The sequence below is a fragment of the Taeniopygia guttata genome, chromosome 37, assembly GCF_048771995.1.
Source record: "Taeniopygia guttata chromosome 37, bTaeGut7.mat, whole genome shotgun sequence".
Classification (NCBI taxonomy): domain Eukaryota; kingdom Metazoa; phylum Chordata; class Aves; order Passeriformes; family Estrildidae; genus Taeniopygia; species Taeniopygia guttata.
Genome location: NC_133062.1, coordinates 2,048,504 through 2,062,990, shown reverse-complemented (window position 1 = coordinate 2,062,990; position 14,487 = coordinate 2,048,504). Strand labels below are relative to the sequence as shown.

General features: G+C 52.6%; 1 long non-coding RNA gene across 1 annotated transcript; it reads left to right on the top strand.

Annotated features, from left to right (window-relative positions):
* Positions 1–4,192: 4,192 nt before the first annotated feature.
* LOC140681596 (uncharacterized) lies at positions 4,193–5,715 on the top strand. The gene is made up of 2 exons (XR_012052644.1): positions 4,193–4,834; positions 5,104–5,715. It is a non-coding gene; the product is annotated as an uncharacterized lncRNA (long non-coding RNA).
* The last annotated feature ends 8,772 nt before the right edge of the window (positions 5,716–14,487 follow it).

Below are 14,487 nucleotides of genomic sequence, written 5' to 3'. Positions count from 1 at the left end.
GAGCAGAAACCCCTAAGAGTGCCCAAGCTGGCAGGGGTGGAGGAAGAGGACAAAGGCCCTGGAGCTGCCCCAGGGCATGAGACTGAAGAGGTGGTGCCATTCAAGCAGCTGCAGGAGGGTGAGTGGCAGAGCTGGGTTGCTGGGCTGCATGGCTAGTGGCTGCAGCCAGCTTGGCCACATCCCATCCCATTGCATCCCATTGCATCCCATTGCATCCCATTGCATCCCATGGCATCCCATGGCATCCCATGGCATCCCATGGCATCCCATGGCATCCCATGGCATCCCATGGCATCCCATGGCATCCCATCGCATCCCATCCCATCCCATCCCATCCCATCCCATCCCATCCCATCCCATCCCATCCCATCCCATCCCATCCCATCCCATCCCATCCCATCCCATCCCATCGGACATGCCCATGGATAGGACAGAAGCTGGGCTGGGGCTGGACCCCGTGGCAGCCATGCTCCATCCCTGGGGCATCATGAGGCTCTCCCTGCCGGGCAAGAACAGGGCTGGGCTGTTTTCTCCGGCCTCTCCTGCAGCCCCTCAGCAGCTCTGGCCGCGCTCGCTCTTTACCAGATGCAGCCCTGGAGCGGACACAAGAACAGGAACCCGCCCGTGGCCGCTTCCGCAGAACAGCGCAGGTACCTGCGGCCATCCCCACCTGGGCTGGGCCTGCTGGCACTGCTCAGCCCAGCACTGAGTGGTTGGAGCACTCCATGCATTCTCCCTCTCTTCCTGCCCTTCTCCTGCAGACCATCCGTCAATTCATCACGTGCATTTGGTAGGAAGAGAGCACAGGTGTGGGCACCGGGATCTTGGCAAGCTTTCACCTCTTCAGTGCCGAGACCAGTGCTGCCATGCTGGATTTGCTGGTGGAGAAGGGTGTCTCCAATGCAAAGCAAGTAAGCAGTCTGGGGCAAGGGCTTGATTGCCCCAGGACTGCTGTGGCACATCATGCTGGGTGTGCTGGGCTCCCTCAGCCTTGGAGGCCCAGCCCAATGTGGTGGAAAGGGAAGCACTTCTCAGGGCAAGCTGGGCAAGTTGCTGCTCTGGCAGCTCTCCAAGTCTCCCTGTGCCTTCTGAAGGTGCCAGCCATGGTGAGGTACATCCACCGGTGGCTCACGGCCAACGAGTCTGCTGAGCACAGGCTGGACAAGGCCCTTCTGGAGCTGACCAAGGAATACCCCTCTGACGTTCTGATCACTCTCTTGCGCTGGGCCCCATTGTGTGACAGGCATGGCATCCCCACCTGCCTTGAGGCCTTAGGCTTCACCGCCCCCCCCACCCCGTAGAGCCTGTCCCTGCCAGACAGGTGGAGAGTTCCAGGAGCCTCTGGCCCCTCTGTTTTCCAGTCCTGGCATGTCAACTCCAGAGCCTGCTGCCATGCTCCCTCCCTGCCCCTCAGGGCCTGGACCCACGTGGGCTGGCTGGCTGCTGCCAGCCAGGGGCAGGAGTCAGAGGCCGGCCTGAGGGCCAGCGCGGGCCCCTGCAGCTGCCCAGGCCACGCTGCTGTGGCTGAGACCCGCCCTGACACAGAGCTCTGGCCCCACAGAGCTGCCGTGACCATGTGGGGGACCATCATGTCCTCGAGCAGGACCGCCGAGCCAGCGCTGCAGATCCTCCTCGATGTGCTGAGTGCCTGGCCAGAGGATAGAGTGTACACCTCTGATGGGGACAGCACAGGGGTCTTTGCCCTGGCTGTGAGTTTCTGGAAGCGGCCTTTGCCAGCCTCCAGGCCACCTCTCCAGCAGCTAGCTCTCTGCCCTGCCCCAGCTGCATCTCCCTGCCTCAGGCGCTGGGCTGAAACCTGGCTTGGGGGCAAGGTTCTGGGCCACCAGGCTGGCTGCTCCCCCTGTGTCTCCCTTGGCCTCTCCCTCGCAGGCTGGGGCCATGCCACATGCATGTCTTGGCACTGATTGCTGTCTCTGGGTGTTTCATTTCTTGCAGGCAACAGTGACACTGTGGAGGGTCTTCGATCTGACCTGGTGCCCACCTGTAGTGCAGGTATATTTCCCCAATCTCCTTCTGCGTCTGCTCTTCCAAGCTTACATCAACACGCTGGATATGCCAGAAGAGGTGGATACTTTCTGGAAGAGATCCAGGAGCAACACGGCCTTGCCGCCCACCCCAACAGGTGCTCCATCCCAGTCTTCCCAGCCTCCCCATCCCTGCCATGCTCCCAGGGCAGGAGCCGGGCCTCCCAGCGTGACCTGGGCTTTGCTCTGCACACAGCTTTGCACTGCAGACCCTGAAGGCCCTGCTCTGCCAAATGGAGTACGATGACGTGGTGCTAGCAATGGAACGCAGGTGTGCCTGGAACATGCTGCTCTGTGCCCACACCCACCACTATGCAGTGGGTCTGCTGGCCAGGTGAGACCTCATTCTCCCCACCGCCCCTCTCCTTTGTGCCCAGATCACCCCACGCAGTCCCTGTGCTCACGGGTGGCAGGGCCTTGTCCCCAAGGGAGGGATGAGCAGATTTGAAAAGGCTGGGAGAGGAGGGTGCCCTGGAGCAGCTGCCTCCCAAAGCACCCGTGCTCGGGAGTGCTTGGGAGATGACCAGACCTCTGTGAGTCAGCCCTGGGAGAGGTTTGGCCACTCAGCTCAGGAGCAATGGTGCTTTTTTCTCCCCCCCAGGGAGATGCGCCGTGTCTCCATCATCTGGCACTGCAGGATCGCATCCTGCCTCTTTGACTTACTCAGCCAAGACATTTCAGACTGGGAACTGCCCGCCCTGACATTCCTGGTGGAGGTGAGCCCGATGGCCAGCGCTGCCTCGCTCAGCTGCCTCCCACGCCTCTGCCCTCTGGTAGCCGCAGCTGCCTGGGATGGTGCCCTGTGCTGCCGCCTTGGCTCAGCCCTGTGCGGTTCTGAGCTCCTGCCAGCTGGGCACTCCTGTCACTGCTCTGTGCCTTTCAGGTCCTGGACTGCCTGGACTTGAGTGAATGCGGTGAAAAGGTCCTGCAGATCATGACAAGGCACCTGAGGAGACGGTCCAGAGAGATGCGTCGCGTGGCGCTCAGAGGCCTCGTGGTGCTCAGCCAGGACCCCTCGATGGTGAGAAGGAGGCAGCAGCTGAAGCTGTGCTGGCAGCGTGGGGCTGGGGAAAGCAGCCCCTTGGGCTTGGCTGGGCTTTGGGAGCTGTGGCAGCTGCTCCCAGCTCTCCAGGGTCACTGTTCAGCTGCCTGAGTGCTCTGGGACAGGCCTTCGGCCTCTGAGCCCTGCAGCAGCAGCAGCAGTGTCGGGTTGCCCAGCCTTGTTTTCCACAAAGAACCAAAGAATGTACAGCCTGATTGAAAGCCTTGGCAACCTCCTGCGGGCCGTGGATGAAGACATTGTTGAGATGACCGTCGTTGTTCTCAGCTCTCTGCTCTTCAACAAAGAGATAGCAATAGCCAGCCCCATCGCCCTGCAGCTGGCTGAGGCGCTCTGGCAACTCTTCGACAATGTAAAGCTCTGTGCCTCCAGCCATGGGCACCCGGGCGCCGCCTGGAAGCCCGGTGCCTTGGGCCTGTGCACAGGGGGGCCTGAAGCAGCTGATGTGGAGGGGTTTTGCTTCCTTTCCAAAGGACAACAGCCTTGTGAAGCTGCTCTCCGTTCGCCTCTTCCAAGAGGTGATGAACTTGGTGGTGGCCAAGGGAAAAAAGCCCCTGAAGAAGCATGTGAGGCAGAGCCTGCTCCCACTCTTCTTCAACTGCCACGATGAGAACTGGGGTGTGGCACAGGTGAGGGCTCCTGGGCGCCGGGGTCCCCATGGCAGGGGGCTCAGCTGTCTCCCCACAGCCTGGCTCCTCCTCATGGGCTCCAGCTCCCTCCTGGCCTTGGCACAGGGACGCGGCTCCTGTGCCCTGGGCTGCGGTGCCATCTCCGGCTCTCTGCCGCTCTGCAGGCCTCTCGGGAAACGCTGCTTTCTGCAGTAAGGTTCCTGAAGAGAAGGGATCTTCAGCACCTGGTGAACACAGATCAGATGTGGAGCTTTGCCGAGCGCTTGGTAAGGACAGCCCAGAAGCCCCAGCCCCAGCCTGGAGAAGCCGCCTGCCCACGGTGCCCAGTCTGTGGGGCTGGCAGCTGCAGCCCCTGCCCAGTGATGCACGCAGGGGCACCGGCCGGCGCCCCACACGCCGCTGCCTTCCCGGGGCCACCCGGGCTCTGCTCCAGGCTCCTCTGGCCCCAAGCCCGGCGCTGAGGGAGCCCCGAGGCAGCCGGGCTCTGCCGCGGGGCGGCACCGCGGCTCGCCGGGCCCTCTGCTCCCTGCGGAGCCCGGCGCCTGCGGCTGCTGGCCGGGCCTCGGGGCTGTGCGGGCAGGGGGAGCGGCGCCCGGCCTAGGGAGCGCCCGGCCGAGGGGCAGGGCCCACACCAACCCTTCCCTTTGTGCCTGCTGCTCTCTCCAGCTGGCAGAGGACAGGAGCCGAGCGGCCGAGCACCTGCGCCGGGCCCTGCCCTACCTGCAGAGCCCACAGGAGCCCCTGCGAGAGGCGGCCGTCAGGTTCATGGGTGAGCCAGCAGCCCGGCTCCTTCCCCGCCCCGCCGCAGCTCGGCCCCAGCCCCGCCTGCTGCCCCGGCAGCAGCATCCCAGCGCGGCCATCTGGAGCCCCGCCTGGCCTCGGCGCTGCCACCGCCCTCTGGCAGCCGTGCCCTTGGGCGGCAGGATGCGGCAGGGGCCCGGGCTGAGCCCTGCCGGGCCAGGAGGCCGTGTGGCCTCAGGGCTGGCAGCGCCCGTGGGCGGCAGCTGTGGCTCTCCAGCCAGCTCACGCTCTCTGTTCCCAAGGGATCGCCGGGCGCTGCCTGAGAGGACAGCAGCAAGAGTTCCGGATCCTCTGCAGGGGTGAGTGAGGCCAGCGGGCTCTCAGCGGGGGCTGCCGCTGGCAGCTGCCTTCCCTGGCCAGCGGTGCACCAAGGGCAGCGTGGGCTGAGCACACAGACCTTTCGGGGGCCTGTGGCAGATTCGTGGCCAGCACCTTCCAGCTCGCCCTTCTTGTCTCCTGCTTCCTCCAGGCCATGGCAAGAGCTGCCTGGCATGGACGTGGCAGGAGGGTGTCCCCATATTTCTGCAGACACAGGCTCTGACGGTGGCTCTGTTCCTCTCTCTCGCAGCCCTTCAGGACATGGCAAATGACGCCAGCCCTGCCATCTCATGCCTGGCCCTTCAAACTCATTACATCAATTTAGCTGTGCAGGCCATTCCCTCCTCCCGACTCCAGAATGTGCAAGATCAACTCCGCCAGCTCTGGAAGTCACGGTCTTTCCCGTGTCGCCGGGGCTGGCTGTCCTGCTGCAGCGCTGTGGAGAACTGATCCGCCAGGCTGCGTCTGCTGGGGCCACCTGAGCCTGCGGGGACCAACCCCTTCTGAAAGCACTTCCTTTCACCCCAGGGTAGCATTAATAAATTGCTGTTGTCATACCCGGAGGTCCAGGAGCTTTCTCTTGGTGCCCAGATTCTTCAGGCCAATGGGGAGGAGGGGAAAAAGGGCGCTTGCACTCGGCAAGTTGCCCAAGTATGCGGTGGGCAAGGGAAAGTGGCCAGAAGCCCCTTGGCCTTTGGTGGTCCTGCTGAATGTTTTTCTTCCTGCTTCAAGTCTTCTGGAGCGGTGGGAACAAGTGTGTTCCGTGTCCGTGGAACAGCAGAAAGCGGCAGGATGTGTCTGCTTCCAGTGCTTCTCTTGGCTCTTCCTTCACACTGCTGGCCCCGTCATCAGGGACACAGAACGGCTTCTCTCATGCCAGCGTTATCCCAGTCTTCTGCACTTCCCCAGGTTCCTCCCAGCTTCACCAGGGAAATTCTCTGCTCGTGCCTGTCCATTCCCTTGCCCAGAAGGCAGCACCCGCTTGTCTTTGGACATGAGCTGCTGGCCACAGCCAGCCAGGCAGCAACCGGAGCATTGGGCATCAGATGCTGGGCTGATGTTCTTTCCCAGAAAGCAAGAAAAACAGAAGGACACAAGGGAACTTGACAGTATCTCTGTAAGAATGTCATTGTCCTCTGGAAGTCAACAGTGGATGGTGTTTTTGTGCTGCAGATTATCACTTCCAAGCAAAAATCATTCTAGGAAGGAGCAACAGCTTTTGACAGCTACCAAGTTTGGCTACCAAGTGCTGCTCCAGGTGCTCCTGCCTGCAGCCACCTGCAGAAAGGATCCCATAGACACCAAGGCACGTTGGCTTTGGCTGTCCTCTGGCACACAAGTCCCCCGGGGCCACAGGTCTCTGTGGCAGCTGACAGGCACCAGCACTGGCAGAGCTTGGGGTGGCTGGTCTCCTTTGGCAGGGACTCTGCCACACCTGCTGATGTCAGTGCTCGCCAGGAGTCAGAGCAGCATTCGTGCTCTGGCCCACATGTCCCGTGTCTGTGTCACAGACCTTCATGTATGAGGGCCTTCCAGCACTGGAACTGGTCCCAAAGAGGCCATGGCAGCTTCTGTAGAAGCTCCAGGTGTCCTTCCTGCTTCGGCTCTGTAGCAGCTGTGAGGGCTCCTTCTGCAGCCCTGAGCAGGCAGAGCAGAGGAGCAGCTGCTTGTTGTTTGGGCCGTTCCTAAAGTTCCTGTTGGAACTTCACCCCTTGGGTGGTGTCTTCACCACTTGGGGGAAGGTCTTCCTCGCAAGCTGGAGCAGTTTGGGTGGAGTGGGTGTGTCCCCAGGGCACGTGGATGTGTGTCCTTGGGCTCTTTGTGACACTGTGGTCACTGTGGGATGGAAAGGGCCAGAGTGTACAAGGGTGACCCTTTGTGACACATCCTGACATACGTGCTGGCAGCAACACGGCCATGCCACAGTGCTCGGTGCACCCAACAGGACAGGACGGGACAGAGCGGTGCTGTGCGGAGCCCCCACACAGCCAACCCCTTCCTTGCTGACCCGGAGCTTTTCCAAGGCATTCCCTGGGCAGTTGACGTTGAGGCCGGACTGCAGGATTCAGTGGCCCGGAGCATTTCCAAAGCATCTGCCATCCCTGCCGCCAGTGCCTTTGAGGACGGACTGCGGGACTTGCTGTCCTCTTTCTTTTCTGAGACTTCTCTCTTGCTGTGCCCTCGAAGACAGACTGCAAGACTTACTGCCCTGTAGCCTTCCCGAGGCCTCTCTGTTGCAGGTGCCTTCCAGGCACAACTGTAGCACTTGCTCATCTTGAAACGTAAACTTTAAGGCATTTAGAGATTTTGAGGAGCTAAGAGAAATAAGTCTTACTAGAGTTAATTAAAATAAGAATAATAAATGAGTAGGCCTTGATGAAGTTAGGAGTTAGTAGTTAACTAATAATTAATTGCTTGTCAGCACAATGTTTAGTTAGCTGGGTTTATAATGAAGAATATAGAAACTGATAAATAGCTTTTAGGAACATAAGACAATTGTGGGCCTCCTCTGTTCTGAAACCAATTGAAGTCAAGGAATGGGAGTTCTACCAAGAGTTCATTTGTCATACTTGCATTGAAAAGGTAGAAAGGTCAGAACGAGGAAGACTTCATTTACTTCCTCATTTTGGGACCCCTCCCCATGAAAGGGACCACTGACCCATTTCAAGGGACAAACTACGCATGCTTAATAGCTTTTGGAGTGATTAGCATATGAAGCGGGGAATGGGATGTACTAAAATGATGAATATGTATTTGTACTTTGTGTATTCAATACTTGTATGGATAAAAAGACTCTGTAATCACCTGGAAGGTGCGGTGTGTATTTGGGAGCTATCCCGCACGCTGCCCGGCGTCGAATAAACATACACTTTCTAACTTTAAACTGTTAGAGAGTTTTTGTCCGTCACAGTTGGATATCGACACTAGATCAATATCCATATTTTTTTTAATAAATCATTTTGGCGAGCCAGCCAGGAGGACTGCTCTCTCTGGCCGTGGGGCCAGTGGGGTCCAGGACCCTTCTGGGCGCCCACCCAGAAATTTCTGGGAAGAGGGATCCTGCGATCTCGCTGACTACGCGGGGAAAGACCAGAACCTGCTAGACTACGGACAAGAGGTATGTTTCTATTTGGGGGAAGGTACCTTATTATAAAGGCAGTTAAAAAGACACGAGAGACGTCTCGTATCCGAGGTTGGTAGTCTGTGTCTCGTAGAGGAGGCAGCAGCACCAGACGTTTTTTAGTCTGTGTCTCGTAGAGGAGGCATCAGTACCAGAGGTTTAGCAGTCTGTGTCTCGTAGAGGAGGCAGCGGCTGTGGTGCTGTGGATTTGGATTGGAGCAGGGGTGGCTCTGATCTCAGTTTGTAATTTGGAAGGTGCACCTTAGTAATCTATAATTTGGGTGGTTAGTCTGAATTTTGGGACGCGAAGGGTCCTGCTTGTGACAATTTGAGTTGTTGCCCCAAGCGCTGTATGTGTGTATTGTAACCGGATCCGTCTTTGTTTAGTGAGTTTGTGATTTTGTGTGTTTAGGCTGTGGAAAACTATTTGAGCATTGTATTTGTTGTGGTCTGTAAGAGTTAATGCTGTGAGCATTATCATTTGTGTGATTTGGCGTGTGTTATTAATTTTTGTAAGTGTTTTTAGGAGCTTTGTGAACTTGAAGTTGTAAGAAGTTTGTGAAATTGTTATTTGCTTTGCAAAGAAATACTGACCTTTGGGAGTGCAGACTGATTTAAAGTATTTGTATGGTGCTTAGATTGTGTGTATTTGTGTGAATTTGGGCAGCGTGTGCTTTTGGCTGTGAAAATTTTATTTGATATGTTGTTGGATGAAAAGCTTTGTAAGTTGAATTTTTGTTTTATAGCTAGTGGGTGAAGTGAAAAGCCTAAACTACTTTTAAGATAGTCCTGGTGATTAAGAGGTCATTTGTCTCCCAGATAACTAGAGGAGAATTCAGGCTCTGTGACCTCAGGATACATTTTTCAACTGCCTGGAAAACCCCAGGTTTAGCGAGTGAGTGTTTGCTAGTAGTTTATTTCTCCCTCCTCTCCACTCCTTGTTGAAAGATTTGTGTTGTGTTTTGACTGAAGTTTGTGTGATTTTAGCAAGACCTTGTTAGAACATTTGTTGAATGTGTTCGGGGTTGTGAAAAACCCCAGGGTGTTTTTTTGTGAGCCTAAACTATTAGAATTTAGGTCCTCCTGGAAAAAGAGAAACCCGGTTTTGCAGCTGTGAATACGCAGCTGAACTTTGCATTTTGTAATATTTTCAATCAAAGGGTGAGAGAAATTTAGTCAGCAATCCGAAAATTTTTAGAACAGGCTATAGTAGCGGTTCACACAGCTCTCAGTGTAGTGTGGAGTCACGAAATTTTGGTCGAAACTGGACTGACAGTTTGTAAGATTTCCATTTGTCCTTTGTTTACAGTGCGACAGGAGATACGCTTGGCTTTTAGCTGCAAACTTGCTACAGTGTATGAAAGGTTGCTTACAGGTTTTAAACGAATTTTAACAGTAATATACCCAGAGCAAAACATAACAGAGGATTTAATGAGTGATTAATAACTTGCAATTTAAGTGGTTTTTTTGTTGTTTTTTCTTTGTTTTTTTCTTTTTCCCTTTTTCTTTTGTATAACAAATTTTTCCTTAACAGCTGCTGCTCTGAACCTTGTTTTGAAGGGAGAACTACCAAATTGTTTTATCCCTTTTGTTTGCTAGCATAGCTATATGAGCAGGACCGGGAGAAACAGGAACCGAAAGCCTGGTTCAAGAGTATTCCCCTGCCCAAATAAAGATTGTTATTGTAATCCGTGGATTGTATTTCAGTGTGCAGTCTGTCAGGGTTTGTGGGTCCGAAAAGGGTACAGGTGGCTAATACCTAAGACTGGAATTTGTACTTTTTGTCGTTCAAAAGAACAAGAGGCTACCCAGAAAGTTATACACGTTTTGTTGGTGACTGGTCAAGAGGTTCCTGGTAGCAATAAAATATTTGAATTGTTGGAAAACGGAGTTTCAGGAACTTTGAAGAAACCAGGGGAAATACTTAGAGTTGAGTGTGGCCGGCATATTTTTGTACCAGAAGAATACCAGGTAAAGCTTAAGAACTGGGATAAGATCAAAAGACGTTTTGAAAAGAAAAAAACCTGAACATGGGGGCAAGTGAGAGCAAAGCGATTCCCAGGGGAACCCCTTTAGGGTGTATCTTAACACACTGGAAAGCACTGGTGGGCTATGGTGGTAGTGAAACTAAAAGGGAACTTGTTAAATTTTCTACACAGTGGTGGCCACTCTATAAACTTGATGGGGGGTTGAAATGGCCAGCAAATGGTACTTTAGACTATGAGACTTTATTACAGTTAATGCTTTTCCTTAGGCGTGAACAAAAGTGGCAAGAAGTAACTTATGCTGATATGTTTTTCAGTCTTCGAAATCACCCTGAGTGGCAAAGGGATTGTGGGATTAGGCCACCGTCTGACCCACTGGTACTGGCTCTTGAAAAGGATAATAAGGCTAACAAGGAAAAGCTCAAACGGTGTTGCAGCACATGTTCAATAAATCAAAGATGCTCACACCCAAGTAAAGTACATGCAACAGAGATCTTAGAACAAGGGACAGCAGAGGCACTTTTACCACCACCTAGAAACCAGGAAGGGAGGGGAGTAGAAGAGACGGTGGGGGAACGAGTGAAATCAGAACCCTCACCAACTTCAGCCTCCCCTAACCTATCCTCTGGTTCGTCTACCCTGGAAAAAACAGTAATTAAAGCAAGAGTTTCCCCACCAACTCCTAGATCAGGGGAACCCTCGAGGTTTTATCCACCATTGCCCAGTAGTGATAGTGAATGGGATGAATCTGAACCAAGTCCCAAGCCTTCCCCACAAGGTCCAATAGTGTCAAGGACCAGAAGGCAAACCAGAATGAACCCAACCCCACAAACAACTAGAAAGCAAACTAAAGGAGTCATACAAGCACCCTTAAGGCAAGCTATAGCCTCTGATGGGGAGCCAAGGATAATTAAGGTCCCCTTTTTCTCAATGGATTTAGGGGCTTGGGAAAAGACTGCTAAGGGTTATCGAAATGACCCGATAGGCGTTGCCAAAAGGTTAAATTTATGGTTAAGCAGCATTTACCTGATTAGGCAGACATGCAGTTACTACTTGATGCTTTAACAGAAACAGAGAAGCAGTTGGTTTTAAAGGTATCCAAGGACTTAGCTGAGGATGCTTGCGTATCAACACAAGAGGATATTAAAGATGTATTTCCTCTTCAGGACCCGATGTTGGATCCCAATGAACCTGATGAATTAGCACAGCTTAAGAGATATCACGACTTTATAGTGAAAGGACTAGAACGAGCAATTCCTAAGACCATAAACTGGTCAGCTTTATATGCTGTTAAACAAGGTCCCTCTGAAACACCCTCTGATTTTTTAGAACACCTACGAGACGCGATGTGGCGATACACCACTCTGGACCCTGGATCAGAGGAAAGAATACAACAACTAATAAATTTGTTTTTAGGACAATCCACAGGAGATATCAGGCAGAAACTTCAGAAGATCCGGGGCCCAAATAGCCGAGACTTGAAGACTCTATTAGATGAAGCATGGAGAGTCTTTAGTAACCGGGAGGAAGGATATAAACAAGGGATGAAGAAATTAGGAGCAGTAGCAAGGGAGGAAGGAAAGGAAAAATGTGAGCAAGACCTGCCAAGACAAGGACTACCCCAACTGGGAAAAGATCAATATGCATTTTGCAGGAAATTTGGACACTGGAAGAACCAGTGCCCAGAACGAAGAAGAGGTGACGAACAGAGAAAAAGCGATCGGGGGGGAGAAAGAGTGGTTGCTCATGCGAAGGAGGACTGAGGAGGACCGGAGGGCCCTACCCTAGGGCACCCTCTGGTTATAGTTAAACTAGGGAATAAAGAAAAGGAAGTGGAATTTTTAGTAGACACAGGGGCAACATTTTCAGTATTAAATAAGGCCCTAATACCTTTAACAAATGATTATGTTATGGTAAAAGGGGCTACTGGCCAATCTGAAAGAGCATATTTTTGCAAACCGTTAAAATATAAATTGGGAAAGCAATGGGGAATTCACCGGTTTTTATATATGCCTAATGCTCCATCTGCACTTTTAGGCAGGGATCTGCTAGAGCAGCTGGATGCAAAAATAATATTTAAAAATGGAGACATTAACTTGGAGGTAAAGGACCAACAATACGTGGAGTTGTTGAGCCTAATGTTAATAACCAAAGAACTTGAACCTGTAAGTGAAGAAGAGAAAAACTTCAGGAAAATAATGGATCAAGTATTCCCTGGGGTATGGGCTTCTAATATACCAGGGAGAGCAAAGAATGCAGTACCTATACAAATCAAGCTTAAGGAGGGGGAACGGGCAGTGAGGTTAAACAATACCCCCTGAAGAAAGAAGATAGGGAAGGGATTAGCCCAATTATAGAAAATTTTTTGCAAATAGGACTGTTAAAAGAGTGTCAATCTGATTTTAATACCCCCATTTTGCCAGTAAAGAAGCCTAATGGGTCATACAGGTTAGTACAAGATTTAAGGGCTATTAACAGGGTAACTGAAGACTTGTACCCAGTAGTTGCTAACACTTATACCTTGTTAACTCGTTTAACACCTGAACTAACATGGTTTACCGTTTTAGATTTAAAGGATGCTTTCTTTTGCCTCCCTCTCCATGAAGCCAGCCAGAAAATTTTCACATTTGAATGGGAGAACCCCAAAACTGGACGGAGGAACCAGCTCACATGGTGTGTATTACCACAGGGATACAAGAACTCTCCTACTATATTTGGGGAACAACTTGCCAAGGATTTAGAATCTTGGGAACCTCCACCAGGAGAAGGACAGTTGCTTCAGTACGTGGATGATCTCCTGATAGCCACCCAGACCCAGGAAACATGCGTGGATTGGATGGTAAGCCTTCTAAACTTTTTGGGCCTGCAGGGGTATCGAGTATCCCAGAAGAAAGCCCAGATGGTGAGGCAAACAGTCATTTACCTGGGTTATGAAGTGAGCGCTGGACAAAGGACCTTGGGCCAAGATCGCAAAGAAGCAATATGTCAGACCCCGAGACCTCAGACAGTGAAAGAACTGAGAACCTTTTTAGGCATGACAGGGTGGTGCAGACGATGGATTTATAACTATGGGTTACTTGTTAAACCTCTGTATGCCCTGATCACAGAAGAGAGCAGAGATCTCCAGTGGACAAAAGAAGCAACCCAAGCCTTCGACCAGCTAAAGGAGGCCCCTATGTCAGCTCCAGCCTTGGGACTTCCAGACGTGAGTAAACCATTTTTCCTGTTTTCCCACGAAAAACAAGGGATCGCCTTGGGAATACTAGCACAGAACTTAGGCCCGTACCGGAGAGCAGTGGCTTATCTCTCCAAACAGCTGGATACGGCAGCTAAAGGATGGCCAGGGTGTCTCAGAGCCGTTGCAGCAGTGGCAGTGAACATCCAAGAAGCACGCAAATTCACCCTGGGCCAGAAGATGACTGTGTTAGTATCTCACACAGTGTCTGCAGTCCTTGAGGCAAAAGGGGGACATGTGCTCTCTCCACAGAGGTTTCTGAAGTACCAAGCTGTTATTTCTATTGGTTTTCCCCCCTCCACGCAGCCCCCCGAATGAATCCGACTAGCTCAGAGATATGGGGCTGTGAGGGGAGGAAATAGCATGGAGAGGGAAAGGTAATCAGAAGAGGCTCCTTACCCAGGGTGTTGGAACAGCTCTCTTTATTCTGTGGTGTCCATGGAGAGCGGGGCAAAAAAGAGAGAGCAGGAAGTTTCAGGGGTCTATATAGGTTTTGGACAGGGTGGGCACTCCTGGCTCCCCGCCAACCCCATTGGGGCAGGAGGGAGGATTCAGGGGTTATCATGATCAGAGCCACAGAGGCCCTAGGAAAGGGGGGACAAAAGGGTGTCCAGGAGCTCACCGTAACACTTCCCCCTTATTTGTTAAACAAGGTTACAGGAATTCACTGGGCTCAATTCAACCCCGAGTATGGGTTTCCCACCACCCCATGTTGGTGGCATGGTCAGGCCTCCTCAGGTTAGCCAACTCTATGTGGTTGACCTCTGAGGTAGAAGGTATGAGACCCTTGATAGCTTTGAAAATCAAGTGACGCAGGATCCCGAACGCTAGGGTTACAAAGAACAGAATAACAAAGACTAACAAAATTGATCTAACTACAGATGTCCACCACCCCGTGAATCCCCATCCCTTGAACATTCTCTTCAGCATTTGCTGGATGACAACTTGCATGGGGTTCATCACAGGGTTGAGTGGAAGGTAGGTTTTCTCTAAAAGGGAAGAACAAACATTTTAAGAACATGTTAAAGCTTCTATTTCTGCCGGAAGGAATTCCTGCCTAGGAACTTTCTTCTTCTCCCATCCGGCGGCGTCTTCTCTTTGAAGCATCAGATACTTGCTTCTTGTCCCCTTCTGCTTGACCTGGATTCTTGGGGAAAAAAGGTTTCACCCACTTCTGGGGAATCCACCGAGGGCCTGAGGGAGTAGCTACACACGCATAGCCACGACCCCAGGTTACAAGTTCATAGGGACCCTTGGTTTCCCAAGTTTCTGGATCCCTAATCAACACCGGTG